This window comes from Monodon monoceros, unplaced genomic scaffold (genome assembly GCF_005190385.1).
Source record: "Monodon monoceros isolate NGI ecotype Baffin Bay Population unplaced genomic scaffold, NGI_Narwhal_1 Super_Scaffold_6, whole genome shotgun sequence".
Taxonomy (NCBI): domain Eukaryota; kingdom Metazoa; phylum Chordata; class Mammalia; order Artiodactyla; family Monodontidae; genus Monodon; species Monodon monoceros.
In genome coordinates, this window is record NW_021703783.1 from 29,852,330 (window position 1) to 29,873,944 (window position 21,615).

Below are 21,615 nucleotides of genomic sequence, written 5' to 3' on the forward strand. Positions count from 1 at the left end.
TTTGAGGGGCAAGCTTCCTATGTAACTACCTCTGTGTTAATTCAGACCAAGCTTACCTTATTAGTATTTGGGAGGGAACACATTTGTGATCATGAGGGTTACTGAAGACTTGAACAAGAATGTGAGAAAGTGTTCTTTAAACTATAAAACTCACAGCATGACTTTTGCTGCTGTTATTGTTAATATCACCAAAATATCAGGTTATCCAAACACTTGAGCTCGGTTGAATTTGATCCATTAAATTACACCCAAATACTTGGTTTACTTTACCAAATTATTTAGGTCTACCTGTGTTTTTTTCCTTAAATTTACTTATGTTGTGTGTGTGTGTGTGTGTGTGTGTGTGTGTAATACCATTCTATCAATATGTAAACATACATTTGGAATACACACTCACACATATACATATGGTGTATGTGTGGTGCATATGGTATATACACATGCTTCCTATAGTATATTTTAGTCTAGTGTTCATTATCATAAAATGGGTCAAGTTCAGCAGTCCTATTATTATAGCTTTATTTAAAATGTTAATTTTTAATACAATTCAATAATGCTTAATAAGATGATATTTGGGATATAACCCATCAATAGGCTTTGCAAATAGTGAAACAAGTCAAATTCCTTTAGCTTAAAAGTGTTTACTGATTTTTAAAATATATTTTATGAATATTCCAAAACTTTAGTGGTCAACTTCTAGATGATGAATATGTTACTAATTTTTTGTAGAAAATATTAAAAATCATTGCTAAAAGTAAAAGCACCTTTATCTTCAAGCTAACTGACTGTAGTTTCATAATTATTGACTTGTAGATATCTGCTTTGGATGGTTTCTGAAGCCAAATTCAGAACAATCTTAAGGTAAGCTGTTTACTCGGGGGATGTGTATGTTTATGTACATGTATTTTAGTTTTAAAGAATAAAAATATATGCCAAAACAGTGTGTAATAGAATATTCAAATGTATTTTTAGTAACTGAGCATTGAGAAATTTTCCAGTTCATGATAAACACTCAATGTTATTGGTTCTGTTTTATCTTTTTGTTATTTCTCAACTTCAAAAATATCAAAACATGTGATAAATTGTTTGATGACTACTTATTAAATGTCCTCTCAGTGCCCTCTCACACAATAGCCATACAAGTAAATCACTGTGTAAATACATAAAACAAGTAAAGGACAATTAATCCTGAGTTAATGGAGGTTGGAATGAGTTATCAAATATGGGCTGAATGAGAAACCTGAGGCTGGTTAAAGTTATGTAGCTGGTAAGTGGCACAGTTACAAGCTGAGGCCTAACTAACGCCCAAATTTTGGTTTCCTATCACTGTGTAAACTACCTGGAAAAGATAAGAGTTAAACCGAATTTTGCAAATTTTCTACTGAAGAGACAATGAGAAGGGAACGTTTTGTGCTATGACGACCGTTAACAAAAGCGTGAAAGATCCTATAGATATGCAGTGTGCTAGAGTGACAAGTTGTAATGAAGAGCATTTGAGAAAAATGTAATAAAAATTGTATAGCCAGAGCAGATTGAGATTATGGACATACTTTGATGGATAATATTGAGTGACTGTTCCAGTTTCATCTCTAGTGTCCTCTACCTGCAAACTACTAAATTGGATTATTACCATTGGAGTTGGGTACAAGAATCCACAATGTGGTCAGGGTGATCAGTTAAAAAAGATAAAAAAGTATTGAATTAAAAGGGATCTTTGAAAATTATCTAGTCCTGTCAAGGCATGAAGTGATGTCCTAATTCTAATAGAGGCCTGAAGACCTGGAAGCAAACAAATATGACAGCTCTTTATGATAGATTAGATAAAAGGAATAAAGGAAGGAAGAACAGAGAGGGTTTTAAGATTATTCTCACAGCAAAAAAGGAAAAATTTTAAAACTGATAGAAAAGGAATATAAACTATTTTGTTAGAGAACAGAATGAGTTTGGTTTCTCTATTTTGCATCTGAAATATTGAAGGGGGCCCACATTCACAGTTCTTACAGGACATAGAAAGTTAAATGAAGAAAGGGGTGAAGATTGGGTCCTAATTCCATTAAATGTATTTTTTACTTTAGAGGGGGTGATTACTCTGGAAGGATTAGTATAAAAATAGAAGCACATGTGGCTGATATTTAAACACCATTTTCAGTTGAACATTTTAAGAACAAAATATAGGGGTGTAAGCTTGAAAAATATATGTAAGAAGATGTAACTTGTATGCCTTCTATATGTAACACTAAATTCTCAAAGGTTTTATTTGTTTTGGATTATTGTTTTGGGGTTTTGTTTATTTCTTTGTTTGGCAACATAGTGTATTTCTTTTAAAAGTAAGTAATGCAAATTACTTAAAAATCAGCTCTGGAAAACATTTATTTTAAATGCTGACAATGTTACTTCTTTTACTTTAAGGATTTTCTTTCATTGGGCATTACCATTATCCTGTTAACAATGCTTCAGGCAAAATACAATTTTACGTTACTTTTATTTAAGAATCTAAGCTCTCATTCATTCATTGTGCAATGGAATATGTGAATTAGATGATAAACAGGAAGAGAAAGAAAGAAGGGAATCTCTACTTAGAGTACAAATTACTTCATTTGGAGTGATGTCTCTCACTAATGCTGGCCTACAATTCTATAATATTTCTAGTAATACTAAAAAAATTTTCCCTAATATTAGTTTAAAATACAGGTTAAAATAATATGTATACAGAATTATAAACTTCTTACATTGTACTAAACATACTCATAGATCAAATTCATCAAATATTTATTCAGTACCTAAATTCAGTGCTAAATTCTGGGCCCATTACAATACTTTTAATACATATGGCTTCTCTTTTCAAGATGCTCACAGTCTAGTTAAAAAAAAAAAAACCCAAATATATAAACAAATTATTACATCATAACGTAATCCCTTGTTATGGAAGGACAAAGGATTGGATTACTTCTGATTGAGTGGATCAAGACTGGTTGTAAATATCATCAAGGAAATGTAGATCTTTAATTTACAAATCAAAAAGTAAATATACTTTCTAAATCTAAAGATTTGAGCTTAATTATGTTTATTTAAAATATAAAAGCCGTACAAAAACTAATTGAATTTCTTAGAGTTTGATTCTCAAAGACTATGTGTTTTTTTTCTACATTTGGAGTCTGGAGGAGAGTTTATATAGTGCTATCAATACATTTTTAGAAAGTAGAGATTTAAAATGTGAAACATATTGCCTGTGGTCTGCTAATTTTTCTTGACATTAGTACCATCAGGAGCTGTACTTGTTTCTGGTTTTATTTTTAAATTTATTTATTTATTTATTTTTGGCTGTGTTGGGTCTTTGCTGCTGTGCTGGGGCTGTCTCTCTGGCTGCGGTGAGCAGGGGCTGCTCTTCTTTGCAGTGCGTGGGCTTCTCATTGTGGTGGCTTCTCTTGTTGTGGAGCACGGACTCTAGGCATGTGGGCTTCAGTAGTTGTGGCAGGCAGGCTCAGTAGTTGTGGCACGTGGGCTTAGTTGCTCCACAGCATGTGGGATCTTCCCGGACCAGGGCTCAAACCTGTGTCCCCTGCATTGGCAGGCGGGTTCTTAACCACTGCACCACCAGGGAAGCCCTGTACTTGTTAAATGCATGAAGAAGTTGAATGAAAAAACTATCACTTTGGTAACAGTTTTACTTAAGGTAATAAAACCCTTGTACAGGCAACAAACTGTATTACTTCAATTTTTTTTTTTTTTTTTTTTTTCGGTACGCGGGCCTCTCACTGTTGTGGCCTCTCCCATTGCGGAGCACAGGCTCCGGGCGCGCAGGCTCAGCAGCCATGGCTCACAGGCCCAGCCGCTCCACGGCATGTGGGATCTTCCCAGACCAGGGCACGAACCCGTGTCCCCTGCATCGGCAGGCGGACTCTCAACCACTGCGCCACCAGGGAAGCCCACTTCAATTTTTAGAAACTAAATTTAAGTAGGATTAAAAATAATTTATAGAGCGTTCCTTTTCTGGCAGCTGTTAAATGAAAAACTCTAAAAATATGACTATAAAATACTTCTTTTTCAATGCTTTTCTGAAAGGGTAAGAAAGCAAAGAATCCAAAGGGGACAAAAACAAAGTGAAAAAAGAAACCCAAGAGGTAAGTAAGGGCAACACTGGGACAGAAGATGAAGCAAAGGGCTAACTCTAGTTGTAGTCTGATAGAAGTGTCTCTCTCAGAGAATCAGAGCCCTTAAGGACAACATTCTAAGAATAAGGGTCTATACAAAATAAACCTACCACCAAGAAGGTACATCAAAGAAACATGCCTATCTAGACATTGCACTGGGTGGAGGGACACAGAATTGTCCTTAGAACTCAGAATTATTAGATGGCTTTCACTGAGACTTGATGGCAGAATTTACCTGTGTGATCAACGAACTTTATCCAGTTATTTAGAGTGGTTCCAGATTCACAGTCAGTGAGTAGAAGCAAAATAAATCGCTTGCTTTGTGAATCCAAATTGAATGTTCCCAAGATAAATTTCTAAAATAATTAGTCACCAATTTAAAAATTGCAAAGCATAAAGAATAAATTAGACTTGAGAGAAAGCTGAAAAAAACCATACAGAAGACATAGTCTTACAAAGATACATTGTATTGGAATGATCAGATTCAGAAAAGAAGTATGTTGAATATTCTAAAATTAAAAGAGAAATTAATTTTCTATTGCTATTTTTATGTTCTATGACAAATTACCACACACTTAGTGTCATAAAACAATAAATTGTACAAGTGTCACCAGATGAAACTCAAAGTATAAGCAGGATGCAATTCATTCTGGAGGCTCTAGGGAGAATCGAATTAATTTCTTGTTCATCTGGGTTGTTGGCACAAGTCAGTTCTTTGTGGTTATAGGACTAAGCTCCTTGTTTTGTTGTTGGCTCTAGGTTGAGGGTTTCTCCCAGTTTCCAGATGCTGCCACATGACTTGACTTTGGGCCCCTTTTTTACTTTCAAAGCCAGCAAAGGCAGGTTGAGACTTTCTCACATCATATCTCTCTGACCTCTTCAGTCCAAGTTGGCAGTGTCTCTGCTTGTATAAGATTCTCAAGAGCTCTGTGGATTTTCCATAGATGTCACAAGGATTCAATCCATTAGACAAAGAGGCGCACGTGCAGATCTTTCCAAGAAAATCTCTACTTTTGGCTTCTGATGAGATGACTGATGGGATTTATGATAACTTCCTTAATTTTTTCAAAGAGTCTTTTATGTTACTGATTACTCTGATCTTTCGATCTTTCTGAAATAGCTCAGAAAAATAATCTCTTAATTTTTAAATAAGTTTAAATGAGTATCTTAATTTTAACATTTTGCCATATGGGAAGGCTGAGAATTTCCAAAATCATCAAGTCCTGATTCCTTTTTGTTTAACAGTTCCTCTGTCAGTTTATCTCTTTCCTCTTGCATTTACTCTAAGGGAAAAGAAGAAATCAGTCTGCACATTCAACACTTTACTTGGAAATCTCCTCAGTTAAATATCCAAGTTCATTGCTTACAAGTTCTGTTTTCCATATAACTGCATGACACAAGCCTGCTAAGATTTCTATGTAACAAAAATCCCTTTTCCTCTGGTTTCCAATAACATGTTCTCATTTCTTTCTGAGTCCTCACCGGCAGCATTCTTAAAATCCATGTTTCTATTAATAGTTTGTTCATGACCATTTATATTTTCTATGAGGCAATTTAGGACTTCTCTGTAATGCTCTTTACTTCCTTCTGAGCCCTCATGGACATTCTTTAATGTCCATATTTCTGCTAACAGTCTATTCAAAGAAAACTAGGCTTTTTCTTCCATACTTCATAAAATTCTTCCAGCCTGTACCCACTGCCTGATACCAAAATCAATTTCACATTTTTAGATATTTGTTACAGAAACACCTCAATTCTAGTACTAAAATCTATATTAATTTTCTATTGCTGTTAAAAAATTATTACAAACAGTGGCTTAAAACAGCATACGTTAATTATTTTATAGTTCTATAGAACAGAAGTTCAGTACAGTACAGTTCTCATTGGACTGAAATTAATGGTGGCAGATATGTTCTGGAAGCTGTAAGGCAGAATCAGTTTTCTGCCCATTCACATTACTGACTGAGTTCAATTCCTTGTGGATGTAGGACTGGGGTCCCCATTTTCATGCTGACTATAAACTGAAGGTTGTTCCCAGCTTCCAAAGGCTGCTGCCTTTCTCGGTTTATGGCCCCTTCCTTACCTTTCTACAACCAGCAACACTGGGCTAAGTCCTTTTCACATTGCATCTCTTGACCCATTCTTCTGCCTTCCTCTTCTGCTCTTAAGAGCTCATGTGATTGGATTGGGACCATCGAGGTAATCCAGGATAATCTCACCATTTCAAGGACACTACCTTGATCACATCTGCAAAGCCCCTTTTCCCAGGTAAGGTAACATATTTGCAGGTTTCTGAGGATTAGGTCATGGACATCCTGGGAGTGGAAGGAGGACCATTATTCTAACTACCAAAAATATATTTAAAGAAAAAAATGTCTGAAAATATGAGCAAGGAACCAGACAATGTAAAAATGAGAAGTGGCTTTGGAAAAGAATAATAGAAATGAAACATATTATAATTGAAATTATACACTTAAAAAGCAGTTTAATAGAATTGACCCAGCTAAATTTGTGATCCAAAGAAATAATTATCAAAGAGAGAAACATCACAGAAAGAAAAAAATGCAAATTACCAGAGAGACTATGGACCATGGAACAGATGATGAACAGAATGAAAAGATGTAAAACATGTAATTAGTGTTCTAAAATCAGGAAATAGATATAAGGAAGAGGAAGAAATACTTAAAGAAGTAACAGCAGAGAACTGTTGAAAAATACTTAATCTTCAGATCTTGGAAGACTAAGAAAACTGAGACAGGATAAATTATAAGAAAGTTTATGTGTAAACACATAAAAATGAAACTGCAGAATGCCAACACTAAAAGAAGAACTGGAAGCAGCTAGAGAAACAAGACAGCACTGTTAAATGGAAGGTGATTAGATTAATGGTCAACTTCTAAGTAGTTAAAATGGAAGCCAGAGTTACCGGGATATGGGATCTACCAGAGGATTCCATTTTTCTGTGAGCAGCCCGTACCTCCTCACGCTACTCTATTCTTCCAGTGATGGGTGTTATTGTGAAGGCTTATTTGTATTTCTTCACTCAACCTTTAAATACTGTGTAGTAGTTCTAATATCTAACAAATATGAGAATAAATAAAAGTATAACACATATAACTATCGATTTATTCAACAAATATTCATTATCAGCTCCCTGTGATGCTCACTAGAATGCAGATTCTATTCTAGGCATTGGGGATATAAAAAAAAAGAAATCCATCCCCGTCAAGTTATCTACTTATATCAATCTCTCATGAATTAGAGTTTGTAAGCATAAAGTCACACCTTTTTTATTTATAATGTAACTCCTCTCATTTGCTTGCCGGTCATAAACCTTGATATCTTTATAACTTTTATATGATTTTCAACAATTCCATGCACCCTCCTAAATGTTACAGTTTGCTCAGGACTTAGCAGCTATCATCAATCAAAAGTAGTTTGTTTAACACCAAATATGTGCTCACTCTTGCACTTGGCACTTTTGGGAACAATGGGAAAAACACTATAGCCCTAGTGTATCTTTCAGTGCCATTAAATACTATTTATTATAATGAATTTTGGCAGACTCGCCTTGTTATTTCTGTTGCACAACTGAATTATTTTATATGCTTAATAAAGTTTCTCACTAATTATATTAGAATGAATTATTGAATATATATTAAAAGCTGTGGCTTTATTTTTTGAGCATGGCTAATGTAAGAAAATTGCATGAATTTTTATTCCATTTCATCAAAACAATAATTGTTTTCTTCAATAAAAGAAAATCCAGGAAGAAACAGGGGATTTAGTGCCTGAGATTCAATGAAGAGTAAAATAAAATGACTGTGAACTTTTCATAAAGCAAACATAAGCTTTATTTTCTCCCAGAATTGCACAACAGCATTCATCTGGAGTTTAAGAAAACATTTTACTAATTGCTAGTGAATAATAATTTACTAAATTTTGCTAGAGGTATAATTTTATCTGGAAAATATATAATGTCTATGACATCCCTTTTGTAGAGGATAGAAGATTAGTGTCAAACAGAATTGGTTTGAATTCTAGCTTTGCAAATTACTAACTGTGGCTGATTAGGCAAGCTATGTGTCATTTTTGAGCCTTCTTCCCATGATAAAAAAAAAAAAAGCAACTGGAATTCAAATGCAGTCACATCTCTTTTATTTTTTTTTCACATAACTTGAAACTTGGCATGCCCATATTAGCAGGAAGTCCAATGCCTCCCTCCTGAGGTCCTTGCTGCCCTCACTCCCATTGCTGAAGATTCCCAGAGGATCACTCTGTCCAATGTAGTCTGCCCTGCTTCCAAATCCCAAGCAGAAAGAAAACAGGGGAGTCCATCCATTGCTTTCTGTCTGCATACTTGGAGCTGCTATGGAAAACTGATCCCCCAGCAGATTCCACCTGGTGATTTTGCACTGCTACAGGGATGTCCTGTCTGAACTGATCCCTGCACACTGTGGACTTAATAATTCTATTTGTCATCAGCTATCATTCCTGCAATTCCCACCATCATATATTGGCCAGGACAGGAAAGGCTGCCAGCCTCAACCTTTCTCCAGGAATCTCTAAATTATGGTTCTGAGCTTGGGTCGATGGCCTTGTACTCCCTTGCCACAGGGTGACCTTGCTGAGGCTCCTGATATCCTTTCCTGCTGACAACCTCAGTCAGAAACAGAAATCCTTTAAGGAGTTTTCAATAACACTAAATCACAAAAGGATATTCTCCAACCCCAAGTAACCTCTTGGAAAACTTAGTGACCTGCTCTTGTGGGAGGTGAGCCATAACTTAGCAGGTCATAAAAGGTTCTAAATAATAGAAGAGGTTCTAAATAATCTTTCCCCAGGAAGATAGGTACCTACTAGGTTACTAAGGACAAATCACATGACTCTTTAAAAAGAGATTCTCTCTAGATGACTCACTGACTTCACTAGAGAAGCTTCTTCTCTTCCTCTTAGGTTCTGCCTCATCAATTACATTGTACATCCTGTTGCTGAGAGAGTAAATGAATTGACACATAGCAAATGCCTATCAATTCCCACTATTTAGTAGACACTTAATAGATTCCAATTTTCTCCTTTGTCTTATATTCTTAATTTTTAATTTAAATCTTTACTGTTATTTTGATTATTCACATAAATTTCATAAGTGAGATTATAAAACCAATAAGGGAAGAGAGTTATGTCTTGTACATTTTTTAAGGCTCAGCATAATACCTTACAGAAAAATATTAATTATTATGTAATTATTGATTTAGTTATTACTTTGAAGTTTATTTTTCCATATGTAGATAATATAATCTTCTTTTTAAATTTCCTTGTATGACTTTCTGCTATCATACTAAATTATTATTCTGAGCAGAAGCTTGGCATGGAAAGGATATGAAATTCTAACATATATATTTGCATTTTGATTACTGAATCACCTATCAGTCAATAACACTTAAATTGCTTAGAAATTTTCACAAGCCCTTGAAATGATGGGTTTCATTCCTTCTCATAAATGGTGAGGAAAGAACACATTAGTATGTGTTGCACTGAAAGGAACTGAAGGGAACTTAAATTTGAATTCTAAGTCTCTGCTGACACCTGTAAGAGTATAGACAAGCCATTCAATGTGCCTCCTGTAGCACAAAGGGTAACAATAAAAAAATTATTATAATGATTAGAGGAAATAACTGTGTAAGTGCTCTATAATAAGAGCCCTTTAATTTAAAAAATGCACACTTACCTTGAAAAAAATGGAAAATAAGTGAAATAACTCATAATCTCACCTCTCAATAATAAACTTTTGTTAACATCTTGAGATATTTTGAAGTCACAGATACATTTTAACATTCTATTTTTTTAGTTCATCTTATAGTGTGTTGAATTTTGAAACTTTTCATGTCACAAATTTTTCAAAACCATTTTTTAATATTATAACATATAATTTGGCCACTTCTCTTAGTTACATGGTTTTTTTCCTAATGTTTCACTTAAAGATAATTTTATTTTTAACATCCTTGCAATGTTCTTATATTCATGTATATGAACATTTGTAAGATTCTTACATTTTAGATTTACATCCTTAATATTTGCTACTCTAACCTTCCTTGTTCCATTTAATCTGGAAATACCTCCATAGACCCATGACTTGTACAAATCTATTATTCATTTTACTGAAATCCACACTTGGGTGCTGCCCTGGGCTAGTGTTACTAGTACTCACTTCATCTATTGAAGTCTAGTGGCTGCCTGCCCCTCTCTCACTCAGCTTAATTTTTCTCCCCTTTCCACGGTCCACATTGAATCTATCTTTACTAGAGTGTTATAATAATTCATCAAACTGTCCTTCCACCCAAAAAGTATTCTTTTAATTCATTTGATTTTCTAGGGTTTTATTTATTTATTTTTTAGCACTTACAATCACATCTATTTTTTCTCCCTTCTGTGCTTTGCTTGTTAAGTTTGGTGTCAGAGCTGTAGTTCTAGGTTTATACAATGAAAGTGGTAGCCTAAATCATATTCTACAGAGTACAGTGCAAACATGGGAAAGTTAAATATAACAACTTGCCATTATATAGCCCAGTAGCTAATACTTTGGAAAACAGAATCAATATTCAATTTATTGCAGCAATTATAACACTGAGCTCAAAACAAGATAAAATATTACAGACATAAATATAAATTTTTTTCTTTTATATTTGAAAATATAATTCTATAAATATGGGGTGGTAAGGGATCTGACTTGACACCAATTCATATGAAATAAATAATTATACTTTTTTAGAAGGACCACAAGTATACGTACCAACAAAGCACACTAGCTGCTGATATAACTCATGTCAAAATACATTGTGTTTATAAGTCAGAAGAAGGGTGGCACTTTTCTCACCATGTTTCTGAGATTCTTTCCAGCAGCAAATTCTAGTACATGAGAGAGTCTTACAAATATGTATGAGTCCTGCTGTTAAGCCCTGCGTCCAGCTGGTCTTTGGAGCTTGTCCTATCCAGCTGATACCCTTAGCTGCCTCTAAAGGGTAACACAGATGATGTTTAGGAGTCAGTGAGTTCCCCCTGCAGCTTCTGAGATGGGCAGTCTTATGGATAGGAAACCACATTCCCCTCTTATCTCAGAGAACTGTCCCTACATCTGTGATATTATCACTTCATTCTACCAGGATACCTCTTACAAGACTGTTCCCTAAGTTACAGCTTCCAACTGTGGTCGTAGACTACCTAACTAATAGGAAACTTACTGTTCTTGCCAGGCATCGTGGAGTCCCACAGGAAACTAGAGTGGGCTTTGCTCTCTTCTCCCTGTCTGTGCCTTTTGGCCATCTCCCATCTCTCCAGTTCCCAGGCTCTGACAGCACTGGAAATATCTGGGATTCTGCTGCTCAGTAACTTGCAAGCAGGAAGGAGAGCCAGCACCCCACATTCAAAATCACATCCAAATCTCAAGGGAGGGTTTTCTGTCCACCTCTCCTATACCCTACCAACACCCAACAGAGGCAGGGGAGCAATGTGAGTCTCCTATTTCTCCATAAATTCTTCTCTTCAACTCTCTTTCTTAACCTTCTTTTAAAATTTCTTCTATGTTAAAAGATCCTAGGAAATCAGTTCTGCTTATTTCCCAAGGAACCACGACCCTAACCCAAACTTGAGGGAGGATCCTTTGCAGCAGTTAAGGGCTGGGCCTTTATTCTCGGCCAGCTGAGGATTGTCACCACAGGATTGAACCCTGCCTCTTCCTTTCAGACACAGCTTATAAGAGAGGCTTACCACTAGTCTATGGCTGAGGTTAGGAAGGAGCACTTTCCTCAAATCTTTATTTTATGTTGTTACAGCAATTCTTATTACTCACTTCAGTTAGAACTAATAATTTTCTACTCTTTTAAGTGCTGTATTTGACAAATTTAGAATTATTACACACGTTAATGCACATGATATGTATGTAGTTTATCAACTAGTTCCTTTTTACATTTTAACCAATGAAAAGGTGATCACTTTTAAAATGTCATCAATTTATCTTTGATTTTGCTTAAGCCATGTCACTGTATTGCTCCTGGTTTATCACCTTGATCTAGCAATAAGTACAGGCAGCATTAATGCTGATCTCTATTACCCCTTAATACATCTCAAATTCTCTTCTATGGTCTGGAATTCCCAATGTTCCAGTTATGAATGCTCTTTGTGACCAAAGCTGGACCATTTTCCCTAGCAAGCCAGTTAAAATACATATGGGCATTGAATTGTTTCTTTTGAAACTAGGACATTGATTCAATTATCATATTGGAGGAAGTTCATGTCAGTAAATTTATATCACTTCTCTTATACATATCTAATAAATGTTCCACAATTCAGGATTTTACCTAGAAGTATGTAAAATGAAAAAATATTCAGGACCTTGACAAAATAAAGAGTTTAGTTTAATATCACTGTCCTTGCACAATGAAGAAACCACCTGAGATAAATATGTTCTTCGAGTAGCACTTTTCATGAATATTTTTTAGCTATTCCTGTAAGAGACAGCAACATTATTTTTGTATTGCTGAAGTGCTTTGAGAGTAATGTCCTGGTGACAGCATAAACAAAACACAAAGGCCAGTTTGTTTTTATACCTAAATGGGGAATTGTTGGTGAAGAGCTGTGCCAGCCAGTACAGAGTGGGATAACATTTTATTCCTCTCAAGATAGATGGATTGCTGAATTGCCTGAGTTCCTGCTGTTTTATACCTTGCCCCTTGAATTTGAAAATGAATAACTGCTCCTGTTTTTCTGAATGGATAGTGAGAAAATATATAATTTCAGTAAAACTCAACTCATAATATTGTCATTAAAGTTATGTCCACCTGGTATTTTATCCACACAATATATTGCCAAAATATTAAATGTCCTATTTATTAAATATTATATTTTTGGTAAATTATATCATTATAAAACAGGGTATGGGCAAGTTGCCAGTGGGTTACACTTTTAAAATGTTCCTTCAAATGAAAGGAATTAAGTTTTACGTCATTGATAAAGCCATTATTTGAAACTTTTTTGTTGGGAGATAATAATTCAACAAATGTCTTTTGAGTGCCACAGTGAAAAGTCTCTGTAGGGGATAGACATAAAAACAAAGCATAGTTCCCACAATCAAGGAGCTCTAAACAAGTAGAGAAAAATTATTACATGTACAGAAGATTATAACAGAGGGATGCAGGAAAGTTACAATGACTATGAGACAAAAAAGGGAAAGTACTTCCCATGGAGATGAATAATTGAAAATGATGGAACATGGAAAAGGAGTCTCACAGCTGAGGAGGGAGAAATTAGAAGAGAGAAAGAGAGTTGGATCATGGAGATCCTTAAATATGAAGAGAGAATTTGATTTTTGTCCTGTAGATATAAAGGAGTTATGATGGCTAGTTTTATGTGTCAGTTGACTAGGCTGTAACATTTAGTTGTTTAATCAAACACCAATTTGGCTTTGCTGTGAACGTATTTTGTCAATGTGGTTAGCATCTAAAATCAGTTGACTTTAAATAAGTAAGTTATCCTCCATAAAGAGGGAGGGCTTCAACCAATCACTTGAAGGCCTTAAGAGGAAACACTGAAGTTTCCCAGAGAAGAAGAAATTCTGCCTTAAGTCTGTAGCATCAGCTTCTGCCGAGTTTCCAGCCTTCTTGCCTACTCTAGGGATTTCTTACTTGCCAGCCTGACACACACAGTCAACTGAGCCAATACCTTAGAATAAATCTTTTTATATATAAACACATATATATCCTATATACTGTACATATATATTCTATATGCTATACATGTATTCTATACGTTATACACACACACACACACACACACACACACACATATTATGTTGGTTCTATTGTTTGTTTCTCTGGAGCAGCCTGACTAAATCAAGACTTATTACAAATTTTAAACAAAACTGTGTTTATAACTATTATGACACAATTAAGTCTTGTAATTTTAAGCTTTTATTGAACATTAATTTATGCCAGGTTTAAATGCTTTAAGAAAAAATAAGCATAAGATATAGTACCAGTTTTAGTAATTTTCTGCACTCTGCACAGGAAAATACTGTTTTTTCCAAATTCTTTCATTTAACCAATCAATACAACATTGCTATAAGATAGATATTAATAATGAGGCTATTATTATCTTTCTAATTTTACTAATGAATAAACTGAATTTACAACTAATATATGTGAGGCTCAGGGACAAACTGCATGCTACAGCTCATGAAATGTTGTGTATTTAACCACTAAAGTGCACATCTTCTAATGTAAAACAAATTGGCTGCAGTCAATGACACATGATCAGAATAAAACTATGCTCTTAAATATTCATAAAAGAAAACGTAAATAGGCATATTTGTTAGAGAAGAGAGTTTTTAAGCAGATAAGTCTTCATGGGTGGTAGAAGGAGTCTGATGGCTTCAACAGTGAAAATAGGGAAGTAGCTTAGATCATGATTACCAGATCTAAGAAAAGTTAAAGCAATTGTAGTGTTTTCACAACCTCAGACAGCCACCTTCCACCAGATTTTAACAAACATTGACAAACTATTACAGTAGTGCTATTCAAAGTATGATTCTAAGACTATCAACATCAGCATAATGACCCAGGAATTTACTAGAAATGCAAATTCGGAAGCTTCAATGCAGATTTTACATATCAGAATTTCTTAGAGTGAAGCCTGGGAATTTGTATTTTAAAAGAGTTTACCAAATGATCCATGTCATGTAAAGTTTGAAAAGCACTGCACTACAGCAGCAAGGACCAGCAAATAAGATGTGAGGTAGCTATAGCAATCAGAGAAGAAAAGGAAATAAAAGGAATCCAAATCAGAAAAGAAGAAGTAAAGTTGTCACTGTGTGCAGGTGACATGATACTATACATAGAGAATCCTAAAAATGCTACCAGAAAACTACTCAAGCTAATCAATGAATTTGGTAAAGTTGCAGGATACAAAATTAATGCACAGAAATCTCTTGCATTCCTATACACTAATGATGAAAAATCTGAAAGTGAAATCAAGAAAACACTCCCATTTACCATTGCAACAAAAAGAATAAAATATCTAGGAATAAACGTACCTAAGGAGACAAGAGACCTGTATGCAGACAATTATAAGACACTGATGAAAGAAATTAAAGATGATACAAATAGATGGAGAGATATACCATGTTCTTGGATTGGAAGAATCAACATTGTGAAAATGACTCTACTACCCAAAGCAATCTACAGATTCAATGCAATCCCTATCAAACTACCACTGGCATTTTTCACAGAACTAGAACAAAAAATTTCACAATTTGTATGGAAACACAAAAGACCCCGAATAGCCAAAGCAATCTTGAGAACGAAAAACGGAGCTGGAGGAATCAGGCTCCCTGACTTCAGACTATACTACAAAGCTACAGTAATCAATACAGTGTGGTACTGGCACAAAAACAGAAATATAGATCAATGGAACAGGATAGAAAGCCCAGAGATGAACCCACGCACATATGGTCACATTATCTTTGATAGGGGAGGCAGGAATTTTACAGTGGAGAAAGGACAGCCTCTTTAATAAGTGGTGCTGGGAAAACTGGACAGGTACATGTAAAAGTATGAGATTAGATCACTCCCTAACACCATACACAAAAATAAGCTCAAAATGGATTAAAGACCTAAATGTAAGGCCAGAAACTATCAAACTCTTAGAGGAAAGCATAGGCAGAACACTCTATGACATAAATCACAGCAAGATCCTTTTTGACCCACCTCCTAGAGAAATGGAAATAAAAACAAAAATAAACAAATGGGACCTAATGAAACTTCAAAGCTTTTGCACAGCAAAGGAAACCATAAACAAGACCAAAAGACAACCCTCAGAATGGGAGAAAATATTTGCAAATGAAGCAACTGACAAAGGATTAATTTCCAAAATTTACAAGCAGCTCATGCAGCTCAATAACAAAAAAACAAACAACCCAATCCAAAAATGGGCAGAAGACCCAAATAGACATTTCTCCAAAGAAGATATACAGACTGCCAACAAACACATGAAAGAATGCTCAACATCATTAATCATTAGGGAAATGCAAATCAAAACTACAATGAGATATCATCTCACACCAGTCAGAATGGCCATCAGCAAAAAATCTAGAAACAATAAGTGCTGGAGAGGGTGTGGAGAAAAGGGAACACTCTTGCACTGCTGGTGGGAATGTGAATTGGTACAGCCAACTGTGGAGAACAGTATGGAGGTTCCTTAAAAATCTACAAAAAGAACTACCATATGACCCAGCAATCCCACTACTGGTCATATACCCTGAGAAAACCATAATTAAAAAAGAGTCATGTACGAAAATGTTATTGCAGCTCTATTTACAATAGCCCGGAGATGGAAACAACCTAAGTGCCCATCATTGGATGAATGGATAAAGAAGATGTGGCACATATATACAATGGAATATTACTCAGCCATAAAAAGAAACGAAATTGAGTTATTTGTAGTGAGGTGGATGGACCTAGAGTCTGTCATACAGAGTGAAGTAAGTCAGAAAGAGAAAGACAAATACCGTATGCTAACACATATATATGGAATTAAAAAAAAATGTCATGAAGAACCTAGGGGTAAGACAGGAATAAAGACAGAGACCTACTGGAGAACGGACTTGAGGATATGGGGAGGGGGAAGGGTGAGCTGTGACAAAGTGCGAGAGAGGCATGGACATATATACACTACAAACCTAAGGTAGATAGCTAGTGGGAGGCAGCCACATAGCACAGGGATATCAGCTCGGTGCTTTGTGACCGCCTGGAGAGGTGGGATAGGGAGGGTGGGAGGGAGGAAGATGCAAGAGGGAAGAGATATGGGAACATATGTATGTGTATAACTGATTCACTTTGTTATGAAGCAGAAACTAACACGCCATTGTAAAGCAATTATACCCCAATAAAGATGTTAAAAAAAAAAAGAAGATGTGAGGTAAGCTTCGCCAGGACACCAGAATAAAAATACCAATTTAGAAATAACTGGAATTAACAATGGTTGATGAATGTTCTGTCTTAGTATTATACAAGATAAGAATCTGGGACCACAATAAATCCAGAAGGGACAGAACTTAAGTAGTATCATGGAGAAGATGAAACTCTCCCACTCAGGTAAGGATGAGTTTGGACACAAAGAATAGGTTACATAGCATAAGTGAAAGTGGTCAGGGTGATATGCATCAAGGATCAAAGCAGAGTTAAAGATTAGGGCAGATGTGATAAGCTGAGGAGGCAAAAATCCTGGGACAAAAGAATAGCTATTTTAGAGTGTGACTAAAGATTTAAGAATCCATAGCCAAAGGTCTGAAGTTGAATATAAACTGTTTATTTGGAAACAGGCAGCCCAGATCTGTTAGGCCAACCACATCACATTTGCCAATTTTCCATCCTAAGGAATTAGGTCTTGTTAATAGATAATACTATCACAAATTCTGCCACTGAATCATATGTCTATGAAGCCACAAAAATATTTTCGGCACTCTTTATGTGCCAAGTTCAGTGATAAATAACAGAGATAAAAAATTAAGTGAGACAAGTGTGATCTCTGCCATTAGGAGAGTCAGGCATTAAATACACAGTTATTATACAAGTAAGTAATTATGATTGCTGTAAGTATTACCCAGGAAAAGTACAAGTATTATGAAACTGAATCACAGGATACCTAAGCTAGCCTGCAAAGAGGAAGGGTAGGAGGATGATCAGGAATGGTTCCCAGAGGAAGTAAATTTTAAGTTATAGCCTCAAAGATGAGATGAAGTTGATTAAGACAAGAGCTCGGGAAAAAGCGTTCTAGGCCAAGAGGGCAATCTGTACAGAGTCTGTACATTGGGGAAAAACATGAGGATGGCCAGGGTGGTTGGAATATAGTGAATAAAGGGAGAATGCCCAAGATGAGATTAGTGATGATACAGACCCGTTATGCCCTGTTGAAGAATTGAATAGCATCCTAATTGCAGTAGAAAAACACAGGACAATTTTAAGCCAGTAAATAACATGATGACATCTGCTTTAAAAATATATCATTCTAGGTGATATGATAGGGTATTTGACACGAATTACACAGGGAAAACTTTTAGGAGGTCATTGTACTAGTTCAGGTAAGGCATGGTGATGACTCAGATTATGTTAATGGTAGTGAGGAAAGAAAAAACAGACAGATTCAATATATGTATATTTACCAAGTACAAACCAATGGGCTAGTGGCCAAAGAGGAAGAAGAAAATATAAAGTATACAATCTAGGTTTTTGGTATGAGCAGATGAGTAGAGATTTGTACCATTAACTAAGATAGGGAAGACTGGTGGAACCAAGTTTCAGAGAAAAGTCAAGAATTCAGTTTTGGACTGTCCAAGATTAAGATGCCTATCAGTTACCCAATATAAATGTAAATATAAAGTAGACCAGTGGACTGATGGGTCTGAAGCTCAGAAAAGACACTTTGCCTGAAGATGTAAGTTTGGATTCATTGTATGTGGTAGGTCAAGTTATTAGGGTGGATGAAAATGCCTAGGAAGAGAAGATGAAATGAGAAGAGATCTCTTATCTTTCAATCTTTAAAAGATGGTAATAAAAATGTTGCACTGGCAAAGGAGACTGAAAAGGAATGGTTAGAAAAGCAAGAGGCAAAGATGAGTGCAACAGAAACCAGTTGAAGAGATGTTTCAACTAAGAAGGAGTCAGTAAATATGAGACAGAGAGCAAAAGGATTAAAAAGAATGAAGTGAATAGGACTGACCAATTTACAGTCCTTTATTTTCCTGCACTTATTGTACTTTCTTAGTCAATCTCGGTTACACGTGTCCATATCCACTGATTTATTCCAAGCCAGAATCCTCAATGTCTTTTGTAACATCTTCTCTCTAATCTCCCACATACAACCTACATCTTTAAATAGCATCTTTAAAATATGAAAGAAAATGGAAAAAAAAAACCCTGTCAATCTAGAATTCCATACCTAACAAAATATCTCTCAAAAGTGTAGGATACATACTTCATAATTTTTTAGATAAACAAAAACTAAGCAAATTCATTGCCATCAGACTTGTACCATAGTAATGGCAAAGGAAGTTCTTCAGGCAGAGGGAAAATGATACCAGATGGTGTTCCCTAGAGCTGTGCAATACAGAAGCCCAGAGTATCAAAGCCCATAATCTATCTACACTACTTTTGAGTCAGAAGCTGAAAGCGATATTGACATAAACCCAGTTGTCATTTAACTTATTTTTTTACTTTTTATATATTTATAAATGAACACTAGTAAGTTAAATTAATGTATCAGTCTCAGATTACCTAATATCAAATCGATTGTTTGATGTCTTATATAATTGAAATTTTATGCACAATAAAATCTATTATTGAGTAGTTACTTAATAATGTATACATAATACAATCTCTTACTTAGAACTTGCACTAAGATTAGTTGTTTCACCATGCCAGAATATAAAATACAGTTATGATGTTCAATACTTAAATTACTTTAAAACCCTGATTTTTTTTTTCATCTTATCATTAAGGAGTTAGTGAAAATTTGAATAAGAATCAACAAATACTTTTAAAAGGTGTTCATATCATTTTTTTTTTTTTGGCAGAAAATAACCCTTGTGTTTCTACAAATGGCTTTCCTAGTGGGAGGTAGTATTTTATTTTTCTTTTTTCTCTTAGGGTTTTATTGAGATATAATTGACATATAGCATTGTATAGGGTTAAGGTATACAGTATAATGATTTGACTTACATACATGATGAAATGATTACCAAAATAAGTTTAGTGAAGATCCATCATTGCATGTAGATACAAAATAAAAGAAAAAAAAATATTTTTCCTTGTGATGGGAACTCTTAGGATTTACTCTCTTAACAATTTTCATACATAATATACCACAGTGTTAATTATATTAATCATGTTGTACATTACATTCCTAGTACTTATTTATCTTATAACTGGAAGATTGTATGTTTTGAAACACCTTCCTCTAATTTCTCTTCCTCTCACTCTTGGCCTCTTTTATCCAAAAATCTGAAAAAAGGGTTTGTTTATTTGTTCATTTGTCTTTTGAAGTATAATTGACCTACAATCCTATATTACTTCCTGGTGCACAAAATAGTGATTCAATATTTCTATACATTACAAAATGTTTGCCACAATGTTTCATTACCATATATTACCATTCAAAGATATTACATTATTATTGACTATACTCCCCACACAGTTTATATCACCCACATGACTCATTTATTGTGTAACTGGAAGGTTGTACCTTTTAATTTCCCTCACCTATTTCACTCATCCCCCACTCCTTTCAATTTCCCTTATGGTTGTTCATTTACTTTATTCTTTTATTCTATATAAAGGTGAAATATATGATATTTGTCTTTCTCTGATATATTTTACTTAGCACAATACGCTCTAGGTCCATTTATGTTGTCACAAATGGCAAGATTTCATTCTTTTCTTATGGTTGAGTAACACTCCAGTTTTTATTTATACCACTTATTTATTCATTCATCTATTGATAGGCACTTAGGTGGCTTCCATATCTTGGCTATTGTAAATAATGCTGCAATGAACGTAGGGGTATATATATCTTTTTGAATTACTACTTTTTTTTTGTGAATTTTATTTTATTTATTTTTTTATACAGCAGGTTCTTATTAGTTATCTATTTTATATATATTAGTGTATATATGTCAATCCCAATCTCCCAATTCATCCCACCACCACACCCCCCCACCGCCTCCCCCTCTTGGTGTCCATGTTTGTTCTCTACATCTGTGTTTCTATTTCTGCCCTGCAAACCAGTTCATCTGTACCATTTTTCTAGGTTCCACATATATGCGTTAATATACAATATTTTTCTCTTTCTGACATACTTCACTCTGTATGACAGTCTAGATCCATCCACATCTCTACAAATGACCCAATTTCATTCCTTTTTATGGCTGAGTAATATTCCATTGTATATATGTACCAAATCTTCTTTATCCATTCGTCTGTCAATGGGCATTTAGGTTGCTTCCCTTACCTGGCTATTGTAAATAGTGCTGCAATGAACATTGAGGTGGATATATCTTCATGAATTACAGTTTTCTCTGGGTATATGCCCAGTAGTGGGATTGCTGGGTCATATGGTAATTCTATTTTTAATTTTTTAAGGAACCTCCATACTGTTCTCCATAGTTGGCTGTATCTATTTACATTCCCACCAACAGTGCAAAAGGGTTCCCTTTTCTCCAAACCCTCTCCAGCATTTGTTGTTTGTAGATTTTCTGATGATGCCCATTCTAACTGGTGTGAGGTGATACCTCATTGTAGTTTTGATTGGCATTTCTCTAATAATTAGTGATGTGGAGCAGCTTTTCATATGCTACTTGGCCATCTGTATGTCTTCTTTGGAGAAATGTCTATTTAGGTCTTCTGCCCATTCTTGGATTGGG

At 35.0% G+C, this 21,615-nt stretch overlaps 1 protein-coding gene across 3 annotated transcripts in view; it reads left to right on the plus strand.

Moving 5' to 3' along the window:
- The window catches only part of CNTN1 (contactin 1), a 365,513-nt gene that overhangs the window by 90,147 nt on the left and 253,751 nt on the right, over nucleotides 1-21,615 (plus strand). The window contains exon 2 of one of the 3 annotated variants that reach the window (XM_029205357.1): nucleotides 814-861. The exons of the other annotated variants lie outside the window; for them this stretch is intronic. The gene's annotated coding sequence lies outside the window, so the exon portion shown is untranslated. The remainder of the gene's footprint in view (nucleotides 1-813; nucleotides 862-21,615) is intronic. 3 annotated transcript variants of the gene reach the window in all.